We start from the raw sequence: 14,772 nt of genomic DNA, 5'->3' as shown, positions 1-14,772 counted from the left end.
TAGCGGTCTCGCGGTTCCAGACTGAAGCGCCTAGAACCGCTCGGTCACTCCGGCCGGCGACTAGTTACAGCCAATAAAGCTTTTTCTCGAGTCAGCCTCACTTTATCCATAGACACATTGATGCTGTTTACATTGATCATCTTTTTCTCGGTACACGAAATCACCTAAAAATTTTAACGCTATATGCTACGTAGCGTACGGTGAGAAACTCGAAAGTTGTTTTGTTACTCTCGGAATAGTATCCAAGTGATGTCACTAGACTCTGAATATAATAAACTTAGAGGAGTCGAACTTTTTGTCTGAAATTAGACCCCCAGCTCCAATGACTTTGAAGCGAAAGTTATAGTTAATTTCGAAGCTTTTTCTTATTTTTTTTTTTTTTTTTTTTTTTTTTTTGAGAAAGGAAAAGAAAAATAAATGTGGCCATCGGCATTCCATGGCTGGTCGAAGTATATTGTTGACTGCCTCGTAAATACGTCGGACCACGAAAAAAGGAGTGCCGCTGTTTACAAATAGCCTCATGTGTCATCTGTGGGAATTACGAGTGTAATTTTATAAGAAACTTCTGTAACAGAGAGGGGTATTCGGGTTTTCAAAGCGTGAAGCACACAAGAAATGGTCTTAGGCTTAGTGTACTAAGTCTTGGAAATATATGTGCAGAATTTTGTGTGCTACGCAGTACTCCGTGTTTGAGGCAGTTTTCATTTATCAACCACTCCTGATCCTCGAACGTATCATAATGAAATATAAGACAAGTGTGATTTGGAACTGCTTCAGGAAAGCTAACCCAACAAAGCGAAACGCAAACTTTGCGCCAAATGTCACATAAGAAAACAAGATGCCCTTACCTCTTTAGAAGGATATTTACAAATTCTTAAACACTAATGAAAATGACACCTGGAGCAAACCTCAAAATCTGATAAGAGCTACTCCATCATCCTTCATTGTTGCCACGCTACAACAAAATGATAATCTTTGATGAGGGGCAGAAGTGTAACAAGGCGAAACCTTAACTCAATTCAAGTGAAAACGTGCTGTGTGAAATAACTGTCCTTTAAGACTTACTGGTCTGTTTGCAGTATGAGCCGGCCAGTGTGGCCATGCGGTTAAAGGCGCTTCAGTCTGGAACCGCGTGACCGCTACGATCGCAGGTTCGAATCCTGCCTCGGGCATGGATGTGTGTGATGTCCTTAGGTTAGTTAGGTTTAATTAGTTCTAAGTTCTAGGCGACTGATGACCTCAGAAGTTAAGTCGCATAGTGCTCAGAGCTATTTGAACCATTTTGCAGTATGACCTTGTATTTAACGATTAATGCAGTCAACAAGCACTTAGTGAGGCGTCATTTCATTGTTGCCGTTTTTAGACGTAAGTCCTAGTATTATACCTTCACAGTAAATAGCTTAGTAGCTTACGGCAAAACTTTAAACAAACATAAAGGTTTTCTGAGTATCGTACCACTTTGCAAAGTAAAAAAGCTACACTCCAGAAACCAACGTTTCTGCCATAGTTACGGTGACCTTCTTGTGGGAGTATTGACCAGTAGTTCCATAAGAAGGCTAATGTAACTGTGTTCGAAACGTTGGTTTCTTCAGTACAGCTGTTTTTACATTGTGACGCGGTACGATACTCAGAAAACTTTTGTGTCATCTGATTCTGGCTGCGGAAGCCGAAGAAATTATGTAGAAATAAAAGAACCGACCATTTTACACATGATATATGCACTGCATGCTATATCGCTGAAACCACTCATCTCTAATTGGTTCTGTGCTCTTCATCTCCTACCAGTTTTGGCACCTTGTTACCTTTCATAGACTTATGTTTTTGGTTTGGGCTACACCTCAATTTCTTTCAATGCACGTATTTTGTTAAAAACGTGTAATGCCTAAATAAATGTCCAAAAAATTCCGTTTTCCTTTTCTTTGGATAGTTGATATGAGATTTCCCTGCTAAACGATATATTGTAAAACACCTTGATTTTATTTTCTTTCAGTCTAGTTAGTGTTCGTTAGGCTTCTCCAGAGCCATATATCCATCGCTTGTAATCGTTTTCTGCCTGTTAGCAGTGGTGTCCAGTTTTCAGGGACATAGGTAAAGCAACACATTCTAGATGAATCACACAGTCTGGACAAAACACTTTATCTTTCCTAAACCACTAGTTACTGACAATTGTCTTCTTTCACCAAAAGCACAATTTTACGTTGCATTAATTTTTCTGATTTACATACTAGACTCCCTTTGTCATCTTCCTGGGTAACTCCGCACATTAAAACAGCTTCCAGCATTCGGGAAGGCCCGCCGGCCTCAGATAGAATCTGTTTGGCGAATGAATTTGGAGGGCCAATGTGCTGGCCAGCGTGGCTGTGGTTTTTACGTGGCTTTCCACATCCGACTAGGTGAATACCGAGCTGGTACCCACGTCTCGCCTGCTTTACACGGTTGGCAAACGTTTACAAAACGTTCGCCGTTGCGGTGCGTACATTCCGTCCGGGAGTATGGATGAGTAAATTGCAGTAGGATGGCGACAGGAGGAATGATATCCAGCCGCCCTTCACCATTAACATCGCTGACTACGGATATTAACATAACGACCCCGTGAAGATACGGGTAAAGGCCAGGAGAAAGAAAAAGATATTATGTGGCTTGTCTGCTGTAATTCAAGTGTCTAAATAGGAAACATCAAATTTTTATTTGTTATTTCTTTCAGTTTTTGCGTCTGGCGTACTTGTCATTGTTTTCTTTTCTTACTACCATAATTTTGGATTCCTGACCAAAAGTTCAATCTATTTCATAATTAGTTGATTCTTTCAAAGAAGAAGACGACAACCAACTGTAACAACAACGACTTTGTAATCTTGTACATTTAAGTAATTCTTCCCATCTGATTTCTTGATAAACTTGTGTAATTGGTGTTCTGATTTCAATTTTTTTGTTTCGTGCCATTATGTTAAGAAGACTGTAAATAAGTTTCAATGTGAATATTAATGTTTATGACAAATGTCAAGTAATATTGTAATAGAACTGAAATGTAACAAATGTTGAAACTGTTGTAAGATGTTTAAAATCATAAATGTGCTTCCGGTCCATACGTAGGCAATGTGTTAGGATATGTAGAATGCAAAACCTCAGGTGAATACCCGATCTGTCAGGGACCGGTAAAAGGTGGATGGCAGGCGAGCGCTGGAAAATGCGCACAGGCACTGCACGGTACAACGGGCTCAGTTGTTGTTGGAGTTGGAGTTTGGCATTGGTTTTGAAACGTCCCCTTTTGAACAATTATACAAGACTGTGCTTAAACTGACACACAATATTTTTAGCGCAACGCAATCTGACTTTCAAAAAATCCCTACAAAAGAATGGCCCTGACTAACATTAACCTATACGTTTCACAAATCACTTACCTCACAAAAATCTTGGTTACTTGAGCTACTGCAATAAAGCGAGCGCCACTACTGCCAGCTAAATAAAAGATTCAAACTACAGAAGGCATCAACTACTGATAGACGTAGTTAGCAAATGAAAGAATTTAATACAGAACAAACACTGTATTTACCTCAATAGTCATAATATATATAGCAGTTCATGACAGTCTTACAAAACTCCGCCATCTCTCTCCCCACATCCACCACTGCTGGCGGCTCACCTCCAACTGCCCAACGCTACGCGCTGTTCACATCCAGCTGCCGCTGCCCAACACTACAATGGCAGACAACAATGCAAAGCAGCCACAGACTGCACACAGCACAGCCAGTGATTTTCATACAGAGGTGGCGTTACCAATAAAAAACCTAAACAGCCTACTTACAGTTTGAGCAACACCTTCTGGAGCGAGGAGGCCCTCCTGGAAGACATAGCTTCACTGAGCCTCGGGTATGCTGTTTCAACGCCCACACAGCATGGCAAAATTCCAAGGCACTAAATGGAAAAGTATTGCGACGCTAAGAAGAATTAAAGTGCCGATACGACAAGAGCCATATCTGTGGCTGTATGTGTGCTCTGTGCCTCGCCATCTCGCCGGCCGCCAACCGCCGCATCGATACTAGCAGGTTCAAACTTTAAATACTGTATTCGTGTGGATCGGAGAGTGAACTGTGTTTGTTTGGTGCAATAATAACCTAAATTTTACCAGAACTTTCCCATCATTTAATTATCCTCACAACTAACCTAGACAGGGTCCTTTCCAAATGTTGTGCAATCCGAGCGTCCCGAAATGAAAATTAAAACTTGTGTTAATAATAATTATTTGCAAAACTAGCTATTTTAGACTGGTGTTTAAAGAAATTTTTACTGTGAGCAGTCCATCGTTCCACAGTCGGTTTTTCAATCTAGTACTGACGGATGAAGCTTTTACAATTCTATTAGTAACCCCAGCTAGTAATCTCAGAGTCCACGGGCAAGCTGTCGATCGAAAGTAGGTAAAGTCGTCAAATTTCCAGAGAGGATTGCCGTCAGTGCTGATGGATGGAAGGCTGTTGTTGCCCTGCGTCATGATCTTAGTCATTTGGAGGCTGATGGTAAGACGAAACTTTTTTTCAAGCAGTGGTAATTTGTTAACTGCAGCTCACGTTCTCTGTGTGCTACCAGAGCTGCATCGTCTGCATATAACAACAAACTAGTAGAAACTGTTTTTACTTTGGTCATTGGCTTGAGGCGATCAATGTTGAGATTTCCAACAGACCTAGTGTGTAAATATACTCCGTCCTCACGAACTTCAAAGACAACTCTCAGGAGAAGGGAATACAAGACCCCAGGTAGAGTAGGAGCAGATTATTGATTGCGTTTTCTGGTGGAAAGAGACAGTTATTTGTAGTAGTTGAGGTGGGTATGCTATCTTCTGTAACAACTTGAAAAATTCATTTCTGCTGAGTAAATCAAATGCTTCAACGAGCAATATAAAGTTTCCTCAGATGCTCATGGCACTTCACTTGCTGCTGTCATAGACAGAAGATGATATCCATAGTTGCTCAGCCTGGTCTGAAGATGCATTGAGATTCTAGGTAGATTCTGGAAGCTGGGAATTGTAATGGCATTAGGATGACTCTTGCATACGCCATTCCGACTACATTTAGCAGTGAAATACCTCGGTAATTGTTGCAGTCACTCCTGCCTCCTCTCTGTTTATAAAGAATAACAAGGAAAAAAAGTTACATTATACGTAGTTAACATTCAATAAGCATTAATTACAAATAAAGTCAATAGATGTAGCAACCAGTTTCTTACGAAATGTGGCTTAAGTGGGAAATAAATACTTTGGTATTTACAAGGAACTAAACAAGTGGTGAGAAACAAGTAAATATTACGACAATAGAAATTAAATTAACATATGATGGCTCGTTGAAACTTAAAATTAACTTAACAGTTGTATTAATGTATGACTGAACAATCTGCTATATTTTATTGTAGCGTTTATATTGGATTACTGACTGCATGTTGTTGTCAAAGGGGGTAGTGGTTATATACGTTTTGAACTGGAAAGTAATTGAGTGAATACAAGGCAACATCGTTCGAAGAAACTGACGCAGGATTTTCGGCATAAGGAAAAGTATACCTACGGTTACTCAGTCTTAAAGAATGGCTCACATTGTGTTCGATCGTTATGAAGAATAGCTACATTTAAATAGGTGATTTTTTTTTTTTACTGTAGGGCACTACCATCTCAAGAATGTTTCGCCATAAGTGGGAATAAAGAGCCAAAAATTTATATAAACTTCAACAAATGTGGATATTGCTGTGAAAAGCCGTCTGTGTATGAATCTGTCGGTTCGAAACCGAGTACGGCGCTATTTACGTAAATAAATAGCATTATCAATAGTGGCTGGATTGAAATAATCAACCTGTATTTTGTATATAGCCACGGTCTCGACATGCCAGTTATCAACAAAACAGCATTTCTCATATTTGTTGCAACGTTAGAAAATATACCTCTCGCTATTACCAGTATCATCCCCCAAATCTCACTCTGGGAATGGACATCTATTCACTTCACTTCATATGGCTTTGCCCAAACCATCTTCATAAAGTCTTGGTTGAAAAACGTGCTGTTATCATTCAGAAATGATAATGACGTAACAACCTATCTAATGTAAAGCTCCAAAGACAGAAAACCTCAATTAACCAACTTTATTGAAACTTAAAGTAGGGAAGTGAGCCATCTTGACAGTGACGGCAACTATTGACGATAAAAAATGCACTGGTAATATTTTGATTAACACCTATATCATTAAAACACTGAGAATAGCATACAAAAAGGGGACATAAAAGGAAAGAATTATCATAGACTCTCTATCAAACATCTATAGCATAAATTCAAAATCAGTCAAAGATAACATTTATCATGGAAGAGAGTTGTAGCCGCATCGAAAAAGAAATTCAATGCAACTACAATGCAACTCGGATATGGAAATGTTCAGTTAGGTAGTTGCTCTTGAGTCGCTCTAGAGTACATTTGAGACAGTTGTCTGGATGGAAACGCTATTAGATTGTTTCAGTTTTGGAAGTTTGATAATTCGTGAGATAGAGATTGATGTGTTGCTCAGTCATTCAACTGAAGAAAGTAAATCTTTACCGTTCTCAACGCGACGGTATAGTAAGACGAGTGTTAGACTTCAATTGAGTTATATTGGTTTATCGGACTTGGGCTTCGTACTGATGAACAGTTACAAACAATGAGAGAATTGGATCAACGACAGAAAAACAATTCGTAGTCTTGAATAGCACACAATAAAACGAAGTCACGAAGAAAGACAAGTACGCCAATTGGTCAAAAGTTGTCGTCAGCGTCACGATTACTGAACTGAACAGAAGTTAATCTTGAATGACATATCGGTGTGCGTGTGTTGTAGGGACAAAGAATTAATTACAGAACGAATGATAAAATCTGAGTGAAAAGGTAATTCTTACGTTTCGCCTAACTCATTTAACGGACAATACAACGTGTATTAATGCAAGTTGGTTGACTCTTGAAATATTTTAAGTGATTAAGTGAGTACATGAATAATGGACAGTGAAGAGCGATTAGTTTAAACCAGTATTACGGCTTATTAAAGCCAACATAAGTTATCTCTGGAGTTACGTCGGGCAGTTGTTAATAACTGGACGTAGCAACGGATTAGTAGACAGAAAAATTTCATCCTCGCTATGTATGATGTGAAAAACGACCGTAGTGATGAAATCAAGAATCAAGATTTTATTTCATCACGTAACTAACCGGGCATAAAATAAAAATAAACGATTGCAGTTTACCAGCTGAGAAGACTGTTGCAGACAGACAACAGAATATTTGCAAACCACGCGAGGAGCTGTGTTCTTACGAGAGTTACAGGTGCTGTTCCACGTCGTACCGACGGGAACGAACATCGTTTCGAGTCGCATCTCCTCACGACAAGTGAATAAGGAGGGACGTCACACTAACCAGTGACTTTGACTTCCGACCCAATAACACCACATCCCTAATGCAGACTGCGGCCAATTACGAGTGCAAATTTGCCGAAATCTGGAAATGCACTCCTATCACGAGCACGTCTCGATGGCGTCGGCAGACGCTGGGCTAGCTGCGAGATAATGGGAGCCAGCCATTGGTGGCTGCGACGCCGCAGAAGTTGCCGGAGGAGTTCGGCCGGTCCCTGAGGAGCCCGACCACAGGGAGGTCTGGGAGGGCCAGACGGCAGTGATTGAGATGCAGTCAGGGTGGCGCCCCTCGGCGGCGAGCGGCGTGAGGGTGTGGCGGCCGAGCAGTGGGCGGGGGTGGCGGGGGCGCGGCGTGTCCGGATTAGCCGGCCTTCCAGCTAATTATGCCGGCTGGCGGTCCGTCTTTGATGTTCCCATTAGCGGCCGCTATGCAAATCGTCAGGCCGACACCTCCAGAGCGCTTTGAGGGCGTGGCAGCCGCCGCCCATTATCCGCCGGGTTCAGTCCACGTCGGCGTCGGCGTCGGTGGCGGCGTCGATGTCTGCTACAGGCCTAACGAGACCGCAGACTGAGCCGTCTGGACGTCGCACCCCAAACAGCCACTTCGTGAGGGGTGGGCGAGCGTTGAACCTGCCGATACCATATGTCGTCTGTCTCCCCGTGATGTAGAAGCGCGTGTGTGACGTCACACTTGCACAGAGGTCGAACAGAACCGAGTTAATCTGTCAGGAAGTTTCTAGCGCAAATACCGGCGCAGAGTGTAAGAATCAGTTTGGAAATAATCCTCTAGGTTTCCAGAATGGATTGTCACTGCGCAGTGGAGTGTGTGCTGATTTAAAACTTCCTGGCAGATTAAAAATATGTGTGTATACCACGCCAGAGTGAAATTTTATTCCGGAAAAATTCCTCTAGACTGTGGCTAACTAGTAGCCCATTGAGTGCGAGGTCGTAAGTTCAGTCTTTAGTACGCTCATTGGAAAGTGTTGTGTTAACATTTTTGACAGGAAACGTATTAGCTGCTAATGATTCATCACGCGCGTCAGGAGGGCGACAAAAAATGAATGTCTGGGAGGTTCAGGATCAATCTTCCACGGAATGTATGTACTGTACTTTAGAAAATGGGTATCGTCGGCATTCAAGAAATGTTCATAGCGATCCATTAAGTTGTTGTTGTATCCACGGACCCAACCAACCAACAAACTCGCGCACGCGCGACCTGACCGTGACATCGCTGGCCACTGTTCCCGTCGCGGCCGTCGGCGTCTCAGGGCGTGACTGCCGACGGAAGAGGTCGCGCCATGGCTGAGCTCGGGTCCGCAGCACCCTCTGCCTTTTGCATATGAGGAAGAGCGCTGGCCCCGAGACGGACGGTCTGTTGTCGATTGTCTATTGCTAGCCTTTCGTGGAGTTTATAGCGGAGCCATTGCAGTGTGATATTTGCTATTGTATTCGACTAGGCTCAGTACACGGATTGCTCTTGGATATTACTTGGACTTGTATTGCTGGTGCACATATCGTCAGAAATAAAGATAAGTTATCTCTTAATTCTAGCTGGCGCAATTCTTGTCATTAATAATTTCTCGGCCAACAGACATAACTACATCCTGGTCACTACCCACGCTTTATACAATTTGTGGTGGCTCCCCCAAAAGTACCGCCGAGGACCTTGGGTTTGGGAGCCGTCACAAAAGTTGTCACATTAAGTTGTAACACGAATACCACATGAAAAATGGCATACCCCAGTGATCACAAAGGTTCGTACCATCAAGATCGAAGGCAAGCTCCTTTAGTGTTAAATGCCGTGCCCGAAGTTCGGGTAGGAATCCACTGTTAAAGAATATGTATAAAATCAGATTGGTGGTAATGGGGTGAAGAGAACTGATGGAATGTGATGGCATGTAATCGAATGCGAAACACTCTGTCGTGGAGATTATCGAGAAACTGGCTATCCTTTAAGGCGTAGCTGTAATGTGATAATATGTTTTATAGGAAAGGAAAAAATAAACATTCACAGGTTGAATTTTTCCAGTGGTTCCTGGTGGTATGAACTGCAATGTCACACACTTTTCAAGAGGCGTGGTTTGCTCTAATAGCGTGATTTTCTTACTACGCAGGTCACGAATCAAGCAAAAAAAGCTGTTTTGACCAACTACTGGCATAAAGGAGTGCTCATACCATGCCGTAGTTCTCGTACGCCCGGTTTCCCACTCTTACTCTGTGACGTAAATTTTCCTTACTGTCCTGGCAAGATAATGCACCATGAGAAAGAATCGTTGTGTAAACATTTAATTCCATACTGACCTTTATGTTAGTATACCACTGGTTCTTATTTTTTTTCTAAGAACGTCTGGAGCTGCCTGATGGAATATTTCGACACACAGAGAATATCTTTGACATATCTGTACCAATACATGACATGTTTTTCCAGTGGTTTAGTCTTGCTCATGAACATTTGTTCTAGCAAGGACAACAGTGAGCCCTTGCCAGACCATCTACTTGCAAATAACAGCTCCCTTGAAAGCAGAAATAATTTTGATTTAAGCTGTCGTCAAGGCTAAGGGTGGGCCAACACCATACTGAATTCCAGCATTATGGGTGGAGGGTACTGAGGACTTGTAAGTCATTTTGAGGCAGGTGTCCGGATACTTTTGATGACATAGTATATATATATGGCAGCTGAGTGGTACATACCACATAAATTGATAAGAGATGGTACTGATACTCCATGGTATAGAAAACATGTAAGTGAAAATGTTCCTGAAGCAACGAAAAGAGTGTTCCAAACCTAAAACAACGCAAAATCTCCAGGGTTGGCGATTTTAACTGAAGCTCGAAGCTAAGAGCGGATATCAATCCGAGATACTTTTCACAGTTTCGAAAATGTAACTGTGACTCGAAATCTCGCAGAGAATCTAAATAAGCTCTGGTCGTATCTGAAGTATACCTGCGGCAAGACATCATCAATTCTTCAGAGGGCTATAACAATGATGATTCTACGGATGACAGTGGTTCTTAAGCGGCGGAACTAAATACTATTTTCCGTACTTCCTTCACCAAAGAAGACGAAGTAAATATTCCAGAATTCGAATCAAGATTAGCTGCTAGCATGAGTAACTTATTAGTAGATAACCTCGGTGTAGCGAAACAACTCGAGAAGCTTAATATAGGCAAGTCTTTCGGTCAAGACTATGTACTAGTTAGGTTCGTTTCAGAGTGTGCTGAAGTAACAGGTCGATATTTGTTGTCTGAATTGTGCAGCTGGATTTGTGATTTCCTGTCAGGAAGGTCACAGTTCGTGGTAGCAGAACGTCACTGAGGAAAACGAAAGCGATGCTGGCTGTCCCTAGAGAAATATTATACCCCCTATGGTGTTCCTAATCTACACATACGAGATGCGGGACAATTTGAGCAAACCTCTTAGCTTGTTTGCAGATGATGTTGCATTCACCGTCTAGTAAGATAACCATAAAAACAAAACTCGTTCCAAGATATTTATTCGGTGCGAAAAGAGGCAACTGACTCCAAATAATGGAAGTGTGTGGTCATCCAAGAGAGAAATAGGAAAGGAAAATGAATGAGTTAAATAGATCATACAAACCTAAAGGTTGTACATTCAGCTAGATTCCTAGGAAGCACAATTCCGAATAACTGACACTGGAATGATCAAGTAGATTATGCTATGGGGAAGCTGACCCAGAGACTGCATTTTATTGGCGGAACACTTACAACATGCAATATTTGTACTAAACAGACTGCCTACACTATGCTTGTCCGTCCCCTTCTGGAGTTTGGCCGCATGATATGAGATTCGTATCACATAGCACTGATAAATGACGTTTAAAACGTTCAAAAAAGGGCAGCTAGTTCCATATAATCATGAAATACGGGAAGAGAGTGTCATGGATATGACATGAGAGTTGGAAGGGCAATGGTTAAAAATGGCGTTTTACAGTACGGGGGGATCTTCTCACTAAATTTCAATCAACAGCTACGTCCTCTGTCTGACACCGAGCGCCGACGGTTTCGAATCCGCGCCAGACGGCATGGAATTCGATGACCATTCGAGGTCTTTGCAGCTGTCGCGGCGTACGCCGTGGCTGCGCGCCCTCCTGGCCCCGAGTCTAACGTGAGGGCGCCACTGTGGGGCACGTGGTCCCAGAGGCCAATAACGATATACCCTGTTGTGTATTTAGGCGGTTGCCTCTCACTCCGCAAGGACCGCCTCATGAACCTCCTGTCCGGCCGGACGTGGGGTCTGCATCCTTCCACCATCCTTCACACCTACAAATCCTTGATACACCCCATCCTCTGTTATGCCAGCGTCGCTTGGATTTCCGCCCTCCTCAGTTCTATAAAGCCCTCCAAATCCTCGAACGCCTTGCGCTCTACCTCGCCTTCCGTATCCGCCTTCCGTCCCCCACAAACATACTCTACGACCTTGTCCCCTTCCCCAACCTTCCGCACACTATATATTGTCCGCCGCCTTGATCCCCCTCACCCCTGGTGTCTCCCATCCTCTCCACCCCCAACCCGTTGCCGTGCCTTTACCGTTGTGTTCCACCCTCTCTCCATCTCCACGCCCTCCATCTCCTTTCCCAACACAACTTCCACCGTCTACCCCTCCCGGATGATGAGCTTCGCCCTGACATCTACCCTTCCTACCAACTCTAACCACATCTTCCTGCCTCCTCCTCAGGGTTCCCTCTCCTCCCCCTCCCTCCTCCTGAGCGGCTTTCCCCTCCTACTCACCCTCCATCTCTTGTGCCTCCTTTCAGTGTCTCTGCGCTCCCTCCTGCCCTGTCTTCCCTCTTCCTCTCCCGCCCCATGTGTCTCCTGCCTCTTCATGAACCCACTGATGCCCCTCCTCTCTTCATCCCGCTGCTTCCCCTGCTGCCCCATGCTCTCCCCTCCTTTTCCATCCTCTCTGCCCTTTCCCTCGGCAGGTCCAGCCTGGCAGTTTTATTCTTCGTCATGTGTGCTCCAAGTGGGTTTAAAGTGTGTTGTTCCAGAGTGTTTTTACTACTGTGGCCGACTTTTAACGTGTGCATGTCCATTCAGTGTCTTCTCTGAGTTTTGAAGACTCGCGAACTGTGTTTTTTTAACTTTCTGGTGACTTTTAACTGTCCTCCATGAACGTCTCGTGTTAATCTATTTTTACCTCCATATTCTCCCATTATTCTGTTTTTAAGTTCCCCTTTCTTGCCTTATGTATGTAACATTTTATTCTTATTTTAAGTTGTTATGTCACTCGGCTGAAGAGCGGCGGATTGTGCCGCTGCCAGCCCTCCCCTGCCCATATGGGGCAGGGGAATGAAATCACAATTAAGAGAAAAAAAAAACTCCGCAAGGCAGTCTGGTATCCGCGCTAAGTCGGTTGACATTTCGCTTACAGACATCGTGTTTACGTTGCGTGTGCTTGCTTCCTGTTTATGAGTGGACGTTGTTTTGGTTTCTGTCTTGTGACCCCATTGCTTAATACTTTGTTGTTGATCTTGCTGTCTTGCTAGGTTGTCGGTCACTGTGCTTGTACTTCATTTCCCGTTCGTCCGTCATGTTTGTTGGCGGGCCACTCCCCTTCGGTCCCGCCACGTCTGCGTTAGCGGCAAACCCGCGACCATTCCCGTCAGTGTTACAAGACTCTGAATGCACAACTATTTTATTTACGCCACCCTCCATAGGCTGAGATGATCATCGTAATAAAATAATAGAAATCAGAGCTCCGTGCACTGTTCTGGAGTGGAACAGTTGAGCAACTGTGTGAAGTTGGTTTGATGAACCCTTTGCCAAGTACATATGAGTGAGCTGCCGAATAGTCATGTAGATGTAGATGCAGATATACATAAAATGTATGAAAAATGAAAGGTAGAAACACATTAATTATATCAGCGGCTGCATATTATGCGACATTAAGATGAGAAATCAGCTTTTATGTGCCTTGCATTCATGTTCGTAACACCAGCACAGAAGAACAGAAACGGACTGGGAACAACAGGTAAAAAGGGCCAGCAAGTACACAGCATAATTTCACTGATACTCTGGAAAACAGAACATGTAAGCAGTTGAAACACTCGATGCTAATAAATAAAAACTTGATATTGTCATATGTAAAATGAGTTAATACAGAAGCTTTCTTAGGGTAGTATCGTATGTCAATGAGTTCGTCGACCACGAAGAGGAAATATTCTCCTGGCTGATAACGCTAAACACTTTAGTTACAAAAAAACGCGAGAGCTCCTGGCAAAGAAAGCAGAAGAAACAGTGAAATATAGTTAGAAACGGTGAGTAACTATAATACTCTACAGTTATTGAACACAAAGAGACAAAGCATGGGAGTGCTAGTTTAGAGAGAGAAATCAACATTGTTGGATTATAAATACATGCTTATTGCGGAGAATGTGTACAAACAATTTCTGTAGTTGAATATTGACATCCAGTGAAAGTGAGCTTAACTACAAAGCAACTAGCAAAGAGTACGTCGTCAGAAAGTAGCACCTTTGCAGTTCTGTAATTTGCGAGTAACATATTTAAGGGTATTGATTTTTCCGGAGACTTACAAGTCTCAACTTTATATTAGATAAGGACTGAAGCTGAAACAATGAATTAAAAGCACCGGCCGTGGCACAAATTTTAATTCATTACTTCAGCTTCCGTCCTTTTCGAACGTTTAAAGGTATTTGTTATTCCCCTGTGTATCATATGGTGGTGTTTGTCTACTGCGATTTGACCGTGTGATGTAAATGGTTCTCCTTGAGATATTGCTGTTTTGTAGCTCTGAAATTCTGCAGCTCACTGACTGAAGTCTCAGTTCACATTTCAGTATGGCAGCATTACCACTGAATGAGGGTACTGTGAATCCACACGTTCAAGCTACTGGTGCACCACGTCATCGAAAAAAAGTCACTTTTTGGTGAGCAATCAGTGTAAAGTGCATTACTGGCCCCGTTTCTATTGTGGAATCTGTCACAGAAGATAAATACAGACTAGTCTTGCAAAATGAGTTTCTACCGAATGCTCAGAAACAACTGGTTAATACAGTCGTACTGGATAGAACACGTCCGTACCATCCTGCCGACGTCTTCCATGTCCTTAATTCGATATTCAAACATCGGATCGTCGATATAGACACCTTAGTTTTCATTGGACTTTGTGTGGAATGCCTCTGTTATAATTACGATCTCAACGCGTGTAATATTTCTGACGGAATTTTTAAAGGACAGAGTCTCCAAAAATGTTCCTGCAACACTCCAGGACACTAGTACTGAAATTTCCAGAGAGGTTCCTGCAGCCTAAGATGATGTTCTTCACAAAGTCATTACGGAATTCATTTCAAGAATCTGTTGCAGAAATAAACAACTTTGAAAACCATAT

At 42.7% G+C, this 14,772-nt stretch overlaps 1 protein-coding gene across 1 annotated transcript in view; it reads right to left on the bottom strand.

Annotated features, from left to right (window-relative positions):
• The window catches only part of LOC124795700, a 673,305-nt gene that overhangs the window by 26,233 nt on the left and 632,300 nt on the right, over positions 1-14,772 (bottom strand). The window lies entirely within an intron of this gene.

Source organism: Schistocerca piceifrons, chromosome 4 (genome assembly GCF_021461385.2).
Source record: "Schistocerca piceifrons isolate TAMUIC-IGC-003096 chromosome 4, iqSchPice1.1, whole genome shotgun sequence".
Classification (NCBI taxonomy): Eukaryota; Metazoa; Arthropoda; class Insecta; order Orthoptera; family Acrididae; genus Schistocerca; species Schistocerca piceifrons.
This window is presented reverse-complemented; position numbering and strand designations above follow the sequence as displayed.